Here is a 14897-nt window from a genome sequence, read left to right as displayed (position 1 = left end):
TGGCCCTATTATAATTCTTTATATGACCTCAACCAAAAAGGACTAGATCCAATCTTTTAATTTTTATCGTCACTCAGAGGGTAAATCTCAACTTGTCACATCTTGATATCGTGAAAGGCTGAGACTGAGGAAAAAAATATGTTAAGTTAGTGAACCATGAGCTGAGTGTATCTTCTCTAATGTCCGCATGCCCACTGGATAGTTTCTTTTTGTTAGGGACGTGTAGTTATACGAGTGAGCGCATAGTCAGCGTAACCTGTTTGGGCTGTGCTCTAAAGCTTGCCAGGCAACCTCTCTCTATTACAGATAAGTTCCCTCACTGAAGATCACACCGCTGACTCTCCTGCCATTCTTTATACTAGAGTATTCAGTTTAAAAGAAGTTGTAATTGAAATTTGTTTTACATTCCACTGAGCTGCATACCTCTTAAATAAAAAAAAAATCATCCTGCTACCAACTCCAAAGAAGAGTGTCATTTGAAGTCCCAGGACCATTTCTTGGAGGGACCATTGAGGACGATAGGGTTCCCATATTCAATCTGTGGAAGATGGGGAAGCAAGAAAGTATTATTTTTTTCTCTCATGAACAGAGCTACTTGCAGAATTATGCATGGAAGGTTTACTTTCCATTGAGATCAAGCCAGTGAGTTTCCAGAGGCAGCCTCCCCTCTCACACAGCATCTCCTCACAGCTTCTCCTTATCCTTAGCTCAGTAGAGTCCATTTCTGGGTTTGGCCTTGTGCTTTATTTCAGAATTGAACCAAGTTCTTTGTTGTAGAAGGAACGGAGGCAGCCACCTCTATGGAAACTCGAGGAATGTGGTAGCGGGTGGCACCCAGCCATAAAAGGCATCTCCTGCAGGAGGACCTAATTAAAGGTTGCCTGCGAGACCAAAGATGGTTGACACACCTCATGGGTGGTGGGCTGCAAGGGAGGTTAAAGCATTTTAAAACCATCGTTAAAAATAGGATTTAAAAAAATTAAAGCTACAATGGTCTCTGTGGGACCTGTATTCGTCAGAGGATTCTAAAGTAACAGAACTAGAATGAACGAATCTCTTCTACATACACAGTAAGTGGGCTAATTAGAATGAATTACAGGTTGTGATCTGGCTAATCCAACAATGGCTTCCTATGAAGGAAAGGTCCAAAAATCCAGTAGTTGTTCAGTCCACAAGGCTGGATGTCTCAGCTCGTCTTCACTATATTCCAGAAGCCTGAAGAAGTAGGCCCTAGTGAGGTGAGAGAGAGAAAGCTTCCTTCTTGCATGTCCTTTAGAGGGGATGCAATTACGTGGCATGGCCCAGATTGCAGGTAGATCTTCCCACCTCAAAGATTTGGAGCACAAGTAGATATTCACACTTCAAGCTAAGCAAAAATCCCACATGGTGTGTCCCTTCATTTGCGGGTTTTTGTTAATTCCATCTGTAGTCAAAGAAAGAAGCAAGATTAGGTTTCACAAGGATTAAGAAGACAACGTATTTCTGCCGTGTTCTCCAACTGTTAATTCTGGCATCGCAAAAGCAGAGTTTCAGCAGTATACAGCTCTTGCAACCATGATGCTTGTCTATTTAGTTGTTTGTTTAAATTTGTTCAGGAATTGTTTACACCTCATAGGAAGGACAGAATGAGTCCGGATCCAGTCAGTGTGGTAAGCCACTGTAAAGTCCTGTTGGAATCAAGGGTTATGTAGCAACTGCCTCCAAGATAAAAAAAACCATCCATCTTGGAGGGAGATTATTAATAATAGACACAGAGAGTGTTTATAAAGCGAGTGAAACTCCATCTGCAAAGAAGCTCTTTAATCTCAGGAAGTAAACAAATAAAAGTCTTAAGGAGCTCCTGGAGTGAGCAGATTTACTAAGCCCCTCCTCCCGCAAGTGCTCCCAAGCAGCAAGGACTGCTGGGAGACGCTATCAGGCAAGCATGAAGCTGAGCTGCTTACTAACCGACTTGCCTGGAAAACGCAGATCAACAAGACGCAAGGCAGACCCTTTGCCTGAAAGAGACTGTCTCCAATGGGTGGAGCTGCTTGCGTGGTGTGAGACATGCTTCAGGTTTCCAGCTCGCACGAGCCATCACTCAGGCATAGGTGGGATTTTGGTGGGACAGCTGTCTTTGAGCCATTTCTGCTCTTGAAAGTAGACCCTCCTATTACTGCAAGTAACCCCAAGGAACTCACTCACTCATCACGTTAAGGTTTGGTGACGTACTTATAGATTGTCTGGCCTGAAATCGGTTCCCAATCTAGGGTTATCTAGCTGCCTGTAAATACTTGGAGAAAGAGGGAATTAGTACATCTCTTCTGTCCAGGCACTTCCTTAAGTCTTTGATTTGTTTACTTCTGGAGATTAAAGAGCTCCTTTGCAGGATGGAGTTTCATTACCTTTAAAATACTCTGTGACTTAGTAATCTCCCTCCAAGATGGATGGTTTTATCTTGGAGGAAATTGCTACATAGCCCTTGATTCCAACAGGACTTTATGGGGGCTTACCACACTGACTGGTCCTGGACTTATTCTGTTCTGTCATATGAGTTGTAAACAGGTGTTGAACATATATCTAGACATTTAAATGGCATCTCTCAAGGCTTAATGGCAACCAACTGCAAACATAAACGTAGGGGTTGGTGTAAGTGGGTGGCAAGCCTAGCATGGTGATACAAGTTATTGAAATTTGCATAGTATAAAGAGAATTGTTTCCATCTGTGCTGGGGAAACAGTAATGATGCTCAAACTGGCTTCCCGGTGTGCCCGAGAACCAAGGTTCCCTCCCCTAGCACAACACTATTAACAAGAAGAAGAAAAGCAAAGATACACCCCAAATGAAAATGATCGATTGAGTTAAAAGTAACAAAGATTTAATTAGATCAAAATAGATCAAAAGTAAAATGATCTATTTCGTTAAAACGATAAAATAATTAACAGAGATAGACCACAAATAAAGCGAATTGCTGGATTAAAAGGATAATTAAAACATTTTAGATTTTATATAGTGCTGAGGGAGTATCTCTGCTCATAGTGATTTATTCTCAGTGACTGTCTAAATCATTTAATAGACACTGACGACTGCAGTAATCAAAGCACACAATTTCTGCACATTGTCTACATCAAGAACAAATACAGGGAGATTAATGAACAGAACCACATGGATGAGAAATTTAATCGTATATGTAAGGATTAGTAGATGAGCAATTTCAGTTTAAATATAACGTTTATTTTAATTTTATATGTATGACTGTTTGCCTGCATGAATATATATGCACCGTGTGTGTATGTGGAGTTCCCTTAGGGCCAGAAGTTGGCTCTAGGTACTTGGAACTACAGTTACATATATGCACATATATGTATATGCATATTTATACATATATATGTATGAGCATATTTATACATATACGCATATTTATACATATATGCATTGCATGTGTATATGATGTATATGTATACATACATGATCAGAATTATAAAGCAAGACCACCGTAAAAGCATCAAGTAACTTCATATAAACTGTTTTCTCTCTTTCTGAGAATCAGTTCCAAGAGTCCCCAGCCTATTCTACCTTCCCCATTGACAAGTGTTCTTATGAGAGTAGACCTCTTCCCCTAGAGTAGAGTTTGCCATTTTATTAGAATGGTATTTTTGAACAATTCTTTGTCACAGTTGATAAGCACTTTGATCCCGTTACAGGTTCCATTATTACCATCCAAGTGTTCCCAAGTATTTTGGCAAATGCTTTTACAGGGAAAGTGAAAAGCATCACTTGTTGAGAAGCACTAGTTTGAAAACATCTTTATGATATAACATACTCTTAGAAGGGATTGAAGGGCCATTTAATTATCCTTGATACATTTATGTTTGACAGGAATAAACTTACTCAAACTGTACTAAGGGAAGGAGCCTTGACATATGTTCTTTGAAGAACCTGTGCCATGGAACTTTAGAATATCACATCAATAGTATACATATGGCAGGAAGAAAGCAAAAAGGTCACCTTTGTGCTGTATCAATCCTTGCTACAGTTTGTAAACTGGACTTTCAGATCACAAAAGAGTCATAATAGAAGGGATAAAATGACAGGTATCATCAGGGATTCTGTTTATAGAGATAGATAGATAGATGATAGATAGATAGATAGATAGATAGATAGATAGATAGATATAGGATAGATATCGGATAGATAATATATAGATCATAGTTCATAGATAGATGATAGGTAGATAAATTATTGATTGATAGATACATTGATAGATGATAGGTAAGTAGATAGATGATAGATAAGGACAAATAGATGATAGATAATACATAGATGAAAGATTATAGATAGATAGATAGATATGATACATATATAGAGATGATAGATATTAGATAGATAGATAGATAGATAGATAGATAGATAGATAGATAGATAGACAGACAGACAGATAGAAACACCCAGCACAGAAGTGGTGACGCTACTCCTTGGAAAATTGGCAGCTGAGAGCAGATAGAGCATCTTGAAGGAACATCATAATTTGTTTTATTTTCTCAACCTAAAACATAAATAATGATGAAGGGTGGCTTTATTAAAATTACTGTGAGATAGCATATGGCAACTGTTCCAGACACGTCTGTTGTGGGAGCCTGAAAAGCAGCCCAAGCAGCCTTCTGAGATTCCCCTTTGCAAGTCTGGATGAGGGTAGAAAGGTCTCATTACATACTTCCTCAAAGGCTAGTAAAAGACACAGAAGTCTTCCAGACCAATCTGACTCTGCATGAAAAGGCTGAGTAATATTTCTTGATGGTGTCCCCTCTCTGATTCAGTAATGTTTAGATCCAAGAGTAGCCTTGTAACCTTTGGGTGAGACACAAGGCAAGGAACCAGGAAGACATTGTCTGAATGGAAGCTTGGAGTCCTGATCTCCAGTTCCTGATTTCTTTGAATCAAGTTTTTGGCTATTCATTGGTCTAGTTACTGCTTATCTATCTTTCCTCAGTTTCATTTCGTCAACCAATTCTGTTCATTTAGATCTTCATTTACACTCTAAAATTTTAATTTATACGACCATAGTGTGTGTGTGTGTGTGTGTGTGTGTAAGAGAGAGAGAGAGAGAGAGAGAGAGAGAGAGAGACAGAGAGAGAGACAGAGAGGAGGGGGGAGGAGAGACAGAGACAGAGAAAGAAAGAAGAGTAATAGTTGTATTTCTACTGAGTAGATGTATTTTATTTTCCCCTAAGGATACACCTAGATTTTAAATTTTTCTCTCTCTGCTTTAGTTACCCTCTTTAATATTCCACCCTAGCATTTTTTGAGCCCTTTAATCAGAAATTAGCTAACCCTCACTTCTCTCATCTTATTTACTTTAGGGTGTGTTAAGAGCTGGGGAGAACTCCTATGTCCATGGTTGACTTGTTGCTGTTGTTGTTGTTTGTTTGTTTGTTTGTTTGTTTGGTGGTGGTGTCTGCTTTGGAGGGAACTTCCACATGCGCTCCCTTAAGGTTTTCTTCAGATGAACAATTTAGAGATATTACATACGTAGAAATATCCCTGTAATATTGCCTTACTTGGCTGTTCGTGCCATCCTCCTGTGGCATACAAGTCTAGCTGCCATCATCCTGAGAACTCAGTGGAAAGAGAGGGTGGGGCTTTCATTGTCACAGTGGATGTTTCAGAAAGCACCCCAGGTTTTTTTTCATTTCTTCTCCTTCCACTGTGATTTCCATGTCTGCTTTGTACTCTGTGGACGACAAACCTTCCACATTCTGAGAGTCAGAAGGTATAATCTCCTAATAGTATGAAAACTTAATGATTCCATTTCAGTCTCAAATTATACATTTATTTGCCCTGTATGCTAATGACCTCTGAGCCTTTGGGGCTTGGGATTGGTAAGCCATTCAGATTTAATTACTTTTTATAATTCACAAATTGCTAGCTGGCCACTACTAATCACACATTTCTCTGTCTCAAGGATGAAGAATATTTTGCTCCTTGTTCTTTTTTTTTTTTTTTTTTAAGGGTTAAGTCTTTTGAAAAGCCATTTTCTGCTGCAAGTGAAGTTATCTATAAATGGCAATGGAAGTCTGTGAGTGTAAAGTCCAGCAGACTTATCTGGAAATCTCACTCTGACTTTTTTTAAAGGGCAGGATATGCACCAGTAAATAATATATATTCAAAGCCCCGGGTTCATATAAAGATGAGAGAGACGTCTGAAGTGCACTTGCCAGGGTGGGTGCCACAATGCAAGGTAAGTGGAAGACCTGTGAAAAATTCAGATGTGAACCTGCTACTGACATCCCAGTGACACGAACTGTCTATTAACCTGAAAGGTTTTCTAGAAATCCCAGTGAAATTGAATGGTACCTATGTAATTTCAGACTAAAACGAATAAGCTTACTAATACTGAAGGGATCCTGTCCCAGGACTATTTATATGGCCTCACTGAGACTTAAAAGTCTCAGATTTTGACTTTAGTCTTACTTGTCATGTATGGAAGACTGTGCAGTAACATCCCTGTGTCATAAATTCTTTTAAAAATGGAGCAGAATGTTAAGAGAATACATTGACATGAGTTTAAAAATATTTCTTACTTTGTAGATTAGAAGCTTCCTATGAATATTCACAACACATGTAATATCAACTGCTGTCTCGATCAACTGCCACACTTGAAGGTGTGCATTTTGGATTCAGGTTAATGTACTGGTAGTTTTTCTAGCCACAGTGGGAGGGGAATATAAAGCTGGGTTTCAGCTGTTTCAACACCTTTTAAAAAATATTCCTTGCTTTGATAGATTCTTTAAAGACAGCACAACTCATTTGCCCATTCTCAAGATCACAGTTTTCAAATTATATGTTATCTCCCTGTCATATTAAGCAGAGAAGCCCCAATTAAGAGAGGAAACAGTTGTGTGATTTCTTATAGTCAGTTCTACCCTGTTATAAGTGACTGCCTATGAAAAATAGGCAGTAGATATAAAATGGTGATAGATACAGCAGTTTTGTACTGCTTCCTTAAGCCAGCCCTGGACCCAAAAGTACAAGCCCTCAGGAACTGATATTGACCAAGACACCATACTGATTTCAAATGTGTCAAGCATATTCACATGGCAAGTTTGAATATATATATATATATATATATATATATATATATATATATATATATATCCATACTGATGTCTTCACCAATCATGGGAATTACAGAAGCCAGAGTTTTCTATAACGTGAAAGCAAGAGGTGTGTCACCAGTGTTGTAAATTCTGATATTAAATTCTATTTAAGTGAAACTGTGAACCAGGAATGTTAAACGAGCCACAAGAAGCTACAAATGAAAGGGGGTTTTAGCAGGATCTTCCTTCTCTTGGGTAGCAAATGTAACATAAAGGTACTTTACATAAATAGATAGATAGATAGATAGATAGATAGATAGATAGATAGATAGATGGATAGATGGATAGATAGATGGTTAGAGAGAGAAGAGAGAGGGAAGGAGAAAAACATAAAGGTACATATATACATATGGAGAGAAAGAGAGAGAGAGAGAGAGAGGGAGAGAGAGAGAGAAGGAGAGAGAGAGAGAAATGGTCCAGGTGGCAATACTTAAAATTATCTATCTCTATGGACTATGTATTTCAATTGTTTTGTATCATTTATGTCTGTGCAAAGTTTTGCACCATCACCATATGCACAGTCAAGGATAAATGCCCCCCAACACATATATTTTATTTTGACTTCTTTTACTTTCCTAACACTCATTAGTGCTATGAAGCATTATTTTTAAACAAACCCCAAGTAAGTATATAGATCTAGAATCCCTCTTGTCTTGAAAAATCCATACTGCTGCACTGGACATAACCAAATTTTAGCACAGGCTATCATTTTCAATAACAAAAATTTCCGCCTTTAATCCCAGCACTTGGGAGGCAGAGGTAGGCGGATTTCTGAGTTCAAGGCCAGCCTGTTCTACAGAGTGAGTTCCAGGACAGCCAAGGCTACACAGAGAAACCCTGTCTTGAAATTTCCAAGAAAATGTGTTACCAAAATTACAGGCTGTAGTCTGTGTATACAGAAGAGCATCATATTGCATAAAATTAAAGTTTCGTAAAAAAATTCTGGCATATTATTTCCTATAATAGTTTAGTCACCTAATATATTATTATTTTCACATGAGAGCAATTATATAACTTAAAAATTCATCAACACATTTAAATAATGTCTGGCTTCAGTATAATGATTGTATGCATGTGTGTGCGTGAGAGAGAGAAAGGGGGTGGACTCTACTCTCTAACTGGCCAATGTTTAAACAATTGTTATTCTTTTTTTAAAGATTGATTGATTGATTGATTGATTGATTTATGTAAGTACACTGTAGCTATCTTCAGACACACCAGAAGAGGGCGTCAAATCTCATTACAGATGGTTGTGAGCCACCATGATGTTGCTGAGATTTGAACTCAGGACCTCTGGAAGAACAGTCAGTGCTCTTAACTGCTGAGCCATCTTTCCAGCCTCACAATTGTTATTCTTCTGTGTTGAAGCAGTTCATTTAATCATTTTAAAATTTCCATATGTCCAAAAATAAATTATGTTTCTTAAGCATACTAAAATTGATTTTACATTTAAATGCAACCCCTTCTGCAGATTGTAAAAAAAAAAAAAAAAAAATCCATTGATAAAAAGTGGTTTTGTCCTCATTGTAAATTCGGAACTGCAGAATTATGCCAAATACTGGAATTAAAGTATTTACGCTAATGGAATATAAGCCTATAATTCCATGCATTTTTCTCAGAAATGACAGTTACACTTGGTTCGTGTTTTACAAATGAAGCTTGATCAGTGCTTGAAAAGGGGACAGAGCTGAAGTGCTAGATACATAATGGATTAAATATAGTTTTCAGATAGGTTCTTATCCACAGGTGCTCATGAGTGGGAGAATTATGGATCTTATAGGTAAATAGTTAACCTGTGCAAAATCATCTATATAAACTTATATGAATTTCAGTTTGTGTTTCATTTTTTGAGATTTAATATTATTAATATAATAATTATTGATAATAATTCAGGTTTTCTATAACAGGTTTTCTACAGCTGTCCTGGAACTCACTGTGTAAAGCAGGCTGCCTTCAAACTCAAGGATCTACCAGCCTCTGCCTCCTGAGTGCTGGAATTAAAGCCACCTCACTCAGTTTAAAATTTATTTGTATATATTCATGTGTATTGTGAACTTCTGAGTGTCTTCCACATGTCTGCAGGAACCTACAGAGGCCAGATGGGGTTTAATTCCATAAAACTGAACTTACTGTCTGATGTGGGTTCTAGGAACTGAACTTGGTTCCTGTAGAAGAAGAGCATGCACTCTTCAACTCTGATATCGCCTGGCCTTAAATTTTAGTTTTATATTCAAAGAAATGGTTTAAAAGGCTCCTGGATAGTATAGTTAGCAAAGTATTTGTTTTGCGAATGCAAGGACCTAAACTAGATCTCAAATCTATGACATAAACCAAGGCATGTTGGTCTTTACATGCAATGACTTCACAAACTAGTCAAGCAGAGACAGAGGGTTCCTGGAGCTTCCTGACCAGTCAGCTTCGCCTAATTGATGATCATGAGACCATCGAGAGACTGTCTCCAAGAGGGCTTGAGTTTCTGTTGCCCTTCTCAGCATTATGCCCTGGGTTATCCTCACCAAACAAGCATATATGTGTATACACATAAAGATAGATGACTTAAAAAGCATTTTGTCTCAATGTAAATTAAATTAATTAACCCCCATCTTTTATAACAAATCTCATAAGTTACAAATGATAAGTTATTTAATTTGAAATGGGCATTGAATTGACAAGGGGTCCCTTCATGAAGATCATGAGCTTCATACATCAGACCTTCACCAGACCTTTCTTATGTGTATTTGGTAATCAAAACATTTGCAAAGCATCTGTTCATATTCTTGGAAGAACAATCAAGGGTAATGAGCTATTTTTTCCCTTTGGTAAATGTTTCCTTAAACATTTCCCTTAAATAATAGTTGACTTATTAAAATTTGTATCTCAATTTGTAAATACAAGATACACAGTATCTTTATAAATGGGACATGCAATGCAAATTTTAGACAACAATTGAGTCCAGTAACTAGAAAAGAAGATCTTTTGAAAAAGAGGTAAGCCATTTAGGATAAGAGGATAACTTGAGGCCTCTGATCTGACAATAGCTTTGACTATACACAATTGTAGCTGAAAATATTCACTGCTCACTGTTCGTCTGACTTTCTGCTATGGGGACGCAGTCAATCAGTCTCTAGTCTGTAGGCATTTGATGATAAAATTTTGGTATGAGGTAGATTTATCAACTCTACAGAATCACTTAAAGTCATGTGTGAGACTATCACACCAAAGTTTCCAGTGTCTACACTGATCCTGTTCCTGTCAACAGTGCCCTGTGTGTACTGTGCTTAGCCCCTGCAGGGACGCCATTCCCATCCAGCATAATTTCACTTCAGGACATTACCATTCTACTCCAATGACAGAGACTCTCAGCTGTATAAAATGTCTTTCTTTTCTCCTTGGGGCTGATCACCCTGAATGTCTATTTCAAGACCACCACTATCTACCGGGTTGATTGTAATTCCTGCTGTATTACCTGCCAAATTCAACTCCTGTGTGTTCTCAACACTCTTTCCCACCAGCAATTATTGGTTCTGCACAAGTCTCCATCTTTGAGAGCTAGGCAAGATGTTGCAACTCTGTTCTTCTTCCTTAGAGGGAGATGGTGTGAGGGTTATGAATGTGAGACCAACCTAGGTTATACAGTGAAACACTGGTTTCAGACAGACTGACAGTCACAGAGACAACATGTTCTCCATTATGATTCTGTTTTCAGGGGAAGCCAGTGAAAAACTCTTGCAATTATGACCCTACTTCTAAAGAAGTAACTATAGGATGAGAATCCAGACACAAAGCATCCTTTAACAAGTTGGCCATGGGCTATTATCACGGCTCCTGGAGAAATAGTGGTATACCTTATAAGAAAAAAAAACTTAAAATATTATTGAGTGAACTAAACCAAGATTGACAAAGCAGGGAATATGTTGGCAGAGGCAATGTTCTAATGCTTTACAAACATAGGAGAAATATCAATGATATAGACCAAATGGTTAAATGACATTGCTGGAATAAATGAGTGGGTCAGAAAGACAGCAGACTGCTCAGATTTGTAACAGACAAAAAGTATTAGGCTATATAGTAAGAAGGTGAAAAAAAAAACCAGGATGGCAGGAGACAGGGTACAGTTTATAAAACAAGAGCTGTGGGTGCTGAAGTAGGAGGGGACTGAACACGAGCTTGGATTTCACCATGTTCAGCAAGCAGTAACTTACCACTGTGCAGGTTGATGGGTTACTTTTCATCCTTATGATATGGGAGGATCAGGCTTATTTTATAATCTTTTGGGAAAGGAATCACCATGAATGCCCAATACAGATCAGGACTAGGCCAACTCTCTTGCCTGGTGTTTTGATATATCCTGAACATATATGAACAGTCCACTAATATCATCTTAGTCACTCTATCAGTGAATAATCACTGTATGCTGAAACAAGTGACTAAGACGTGGCAAGCACATTGGAGATTTTAGTAAACGAGTTGTGCTCCAGAACAAAAGAGATCAAAGTAAAAATAGTAAGAAGAGAAACTGTGGAGGTGATTTTTTTTTAAAAGTGGTTCAGGTGTCTGGATGATATGGACACACAGATCCGAAACAAAGGGCTGGTCATTCTGTCTTGGGTGAATGACAAGTCCAATGTCTGTACTCTTCTAGTCCAGCGGGACAGACAATGGCACATATTATACCTGTGAATAAAATTATGTATGCCACCTTTACTAAATGGTGTCAAAGAGCATCACATTTGAGATGCACCTTGATCAAGGAGGGATTCTAATCTTCAGAAAGGAATGCAAGCATCCCTACTGGCTGAAGAATAAAGGCATTCACTGGAGCTACACATTGTGGGGAAAACCCTTCCATTGAGTGTGTAGCAAACCTGGCATGAAAAAGCACTCTCTGGATAGCTTCGACTCACTGGTCAGCTTTAACACCAGTTAACAATGGCCTGAGTCTATAATAGTTCTGTATACCAGGTCAAGTAGACATAGAGTCTGACTAGAGGACACAAGGCGAATGTTATCAAAGATGCCCATCATCAAAGCCAACAAGTCAAATGTCCAACTGTCCAACTGGGAATCCACGTAAGTTAGAAATGACATGCTGAAGGTGGGGTGCCATTCAGACTACATAACGTTAGTATGTACATGGCCTCTATGCCATCTGTCACTGTGGCTCCTTCTTCAGAGTAGACCCATGTCCCATTGGGTTTCCTTTTGACTAATCAGTGCAGGAGATGAAAAGCAAAGCTCCCTCCACAGATGATACATTCAGCATGGGGTATTGGTTAACAAAGGGGCTGCTGAGCATGAGCCAAAATCCAGAGCTCTTAGGAAAAACATCCTCCTAAAAGACACCTTTTCATCCAATTTGCATAAAAATAATAACCTCAAATGGGACCATTGTCTGCTTCAAAGAATTGGAGCATAGCTTGACTGGCTAGTCTATGGAGCAGGGACGATTAGAATATTGGCTACAAAGAGGACTGTGGAGGAACTAAGTTGATGGACTTACTGAAGCGATCAAAGGTACAAAGCCCTTTGAAACCTACATTTATGCTCACTAAGTAGTATCTAGTATGGAAAGACACCAAACACAAAATAGATGGAGATAGTGAGCCAGCTGACAGCCCCTACTCTCTGGGACTGGCCAACCTAATTCTGATGCAGTGAACACATTACCAGGGTGGTGGGCATGGAAGCTCAGCATAACACAGACTAGAAATATGAGCTTTAACTCACGAAGGCTGATCTGTATGGCATTCACATCAATCTTTACGGAATTCCTGACATGGAATAAATCTGTAGAGGACTCATTCTTTTGTATTTTTATATTTTTCAGAGTTAGTTGATGCAATAAGATCCTTTGCACTTGAAAAGGAGTGGTCCCTATTATCCCATTTGATGTGTAGGGGGTGGGGTGGGATGTGGGGCTGTTAGAGTTTATCTCTCCAGGCTTTTGGAAAGCTTGACCCATAGAACTTGATCCATCATGATGTTCCAAGAACAGTACTACATACTGTATTAAATGAAGCTCTGGATTAACAAAGAGATTCAGCTGAGTTGGCATATCAAAAAGAATATGAATTTATCCCTCCAACAGAAGAAAAAAGTCAGACCTTAGGATCAGGGTACAGAAATAGGGCTTCCATAGCCCACTTTAATGCACCCTGTAGTCTAATGAGGGATTCAGGCACACATCTGTGTCTGCAGTAACCTATGTGATGTCAGACTCCTGAATCTATAGTCCCTGGATAATGGTTGGGGGAAGTAGTTCTTTATTCCTTTTTATTACCTACACTGTGACTTCGCAGTGTCGCACTCTTTTAGGCTTTTTTTTCAGGTCAGCCTCACAGTGTTGGATACTATTCTGCTGCAGCTGTCCCACTTGGCAAACACAATCATCTCCCTGTTCTCTTTCTCTAGGGATAGCCCCACAAAAGTCACTTCTATTACATCATGCCTCTTAGGAGGGTCAGCCAAGTTTTGACAGGTAAATTGGGAGTAGGTAGACAAAGCCCTTAGCTCATTGTCCACATGTCAGCAAGGAGTCTCTGGCAAGAATCACAGCTCCTCATCTTGCTGAAGCAGCTAATCACACAGTGAAAGACCTTCACGCCTCCCTCCTGATGGCTAGGAACCTCCAATGAAGGTCTGGGACTGCAGCCAGCCTCGCTGAAGCAGGGCTAGCTTTCTGAATATTATGGGCTCAGTCACAGAAAGACAAGTATACCAACTCAAGCAAATGGTTTCGCAGAATCACTACTAATAAACTAATTTCAAATGTTCTTGCCACATTCCAGTAAAGAAAAAAAAATAAAACTAAACATTGGTGTTTCTGAATCAACTCCAGCACTAGAAAAACACAAGAAAAAACTTTTGGTGGAGTATAAGTGAATCATCATCCATTCCAAGGAGATTATAGGGAGGGTGTCAAAGAACCCAAGGCAATTCTTAAAATTTTGGATGTTAGCAAAATAATTTATTCTGTCTCACTTTGGGAATCACTGCTAAGACATGAATGTTAACTACTGCAATGAAAGATTGTCTGAGACACATCCTTGAAATCGTAACCAAAAGGACTCTCTGCACTGGTCTTGGCAAGGAACATTTGATTAAAACTTTTACACAGAGAGTATCGTGAACTTGTTAAGTGAGGATTTCTGGATGACTAGAAAACACTGAAACCATGGTTGCTCTCATTACTGCATTTGCTTTAAATTGGTGTCTTTGTCACTGCACTCACCGCTGTCAGTATTACAAAAAGAAATGTATCACCAATAACCACACAAGAAAACCCACAGAGGCAAGGCTTTAGATTGGTCATCTAAGGCAGAAACTTGAGCGAGCACAAAGAAAATTGATCAATAACGCTCGACAACATCCAACTATCGTATTTTTTAAATGACAGGAAGCTGGAGGTGACTATCATTTCAGAAGGCAAGGAAATGAAGTCTTGTACTCTTTCTATCAGGTTTGAGACTCTATCATAAGACCTATTCAATACATGAGTGATGCTATTAAAACTGTTTTGTTCTTGCATCGTAAGATTCTCTCATACTCCCAGCAATTAAAAAGCAGTTATCTGGGCCTTGTGATTTTTGATAAGTCTTCCTAGATGGGTGTCATGTTTATATTTGTATCTGAACTTTGTCATGTTCTCAAATTACAAACATGGTCTATCTCCCACCTGTGTTAGGGAGTGACAGTCATCAGGGACCATGGATACTCTGGGGACTCACTTTTCCCATGACTGTTTTTTTTTTTTTTTTTTTT

The sequence above is a fragment of the Mastomys coucha genome, unplaced genomic scaffold, assembly GCF_008632895.1.
Source record: "Mastomys coucha isolate ucsf_1 unplaced genomic scaffold, UCSF_Mcou_1 pScaffold3, whole genome shotgun sequence".
In the NCBI taxonomy this organism is placed as follows: Eukaryota; Metazoa; Chordata; class Mammalia; order Rodentia; family Muridae; genus Mastomys; species Mastomys coucha.
This window is presented reverse-complemented; position numbering follows the sequence as displayed.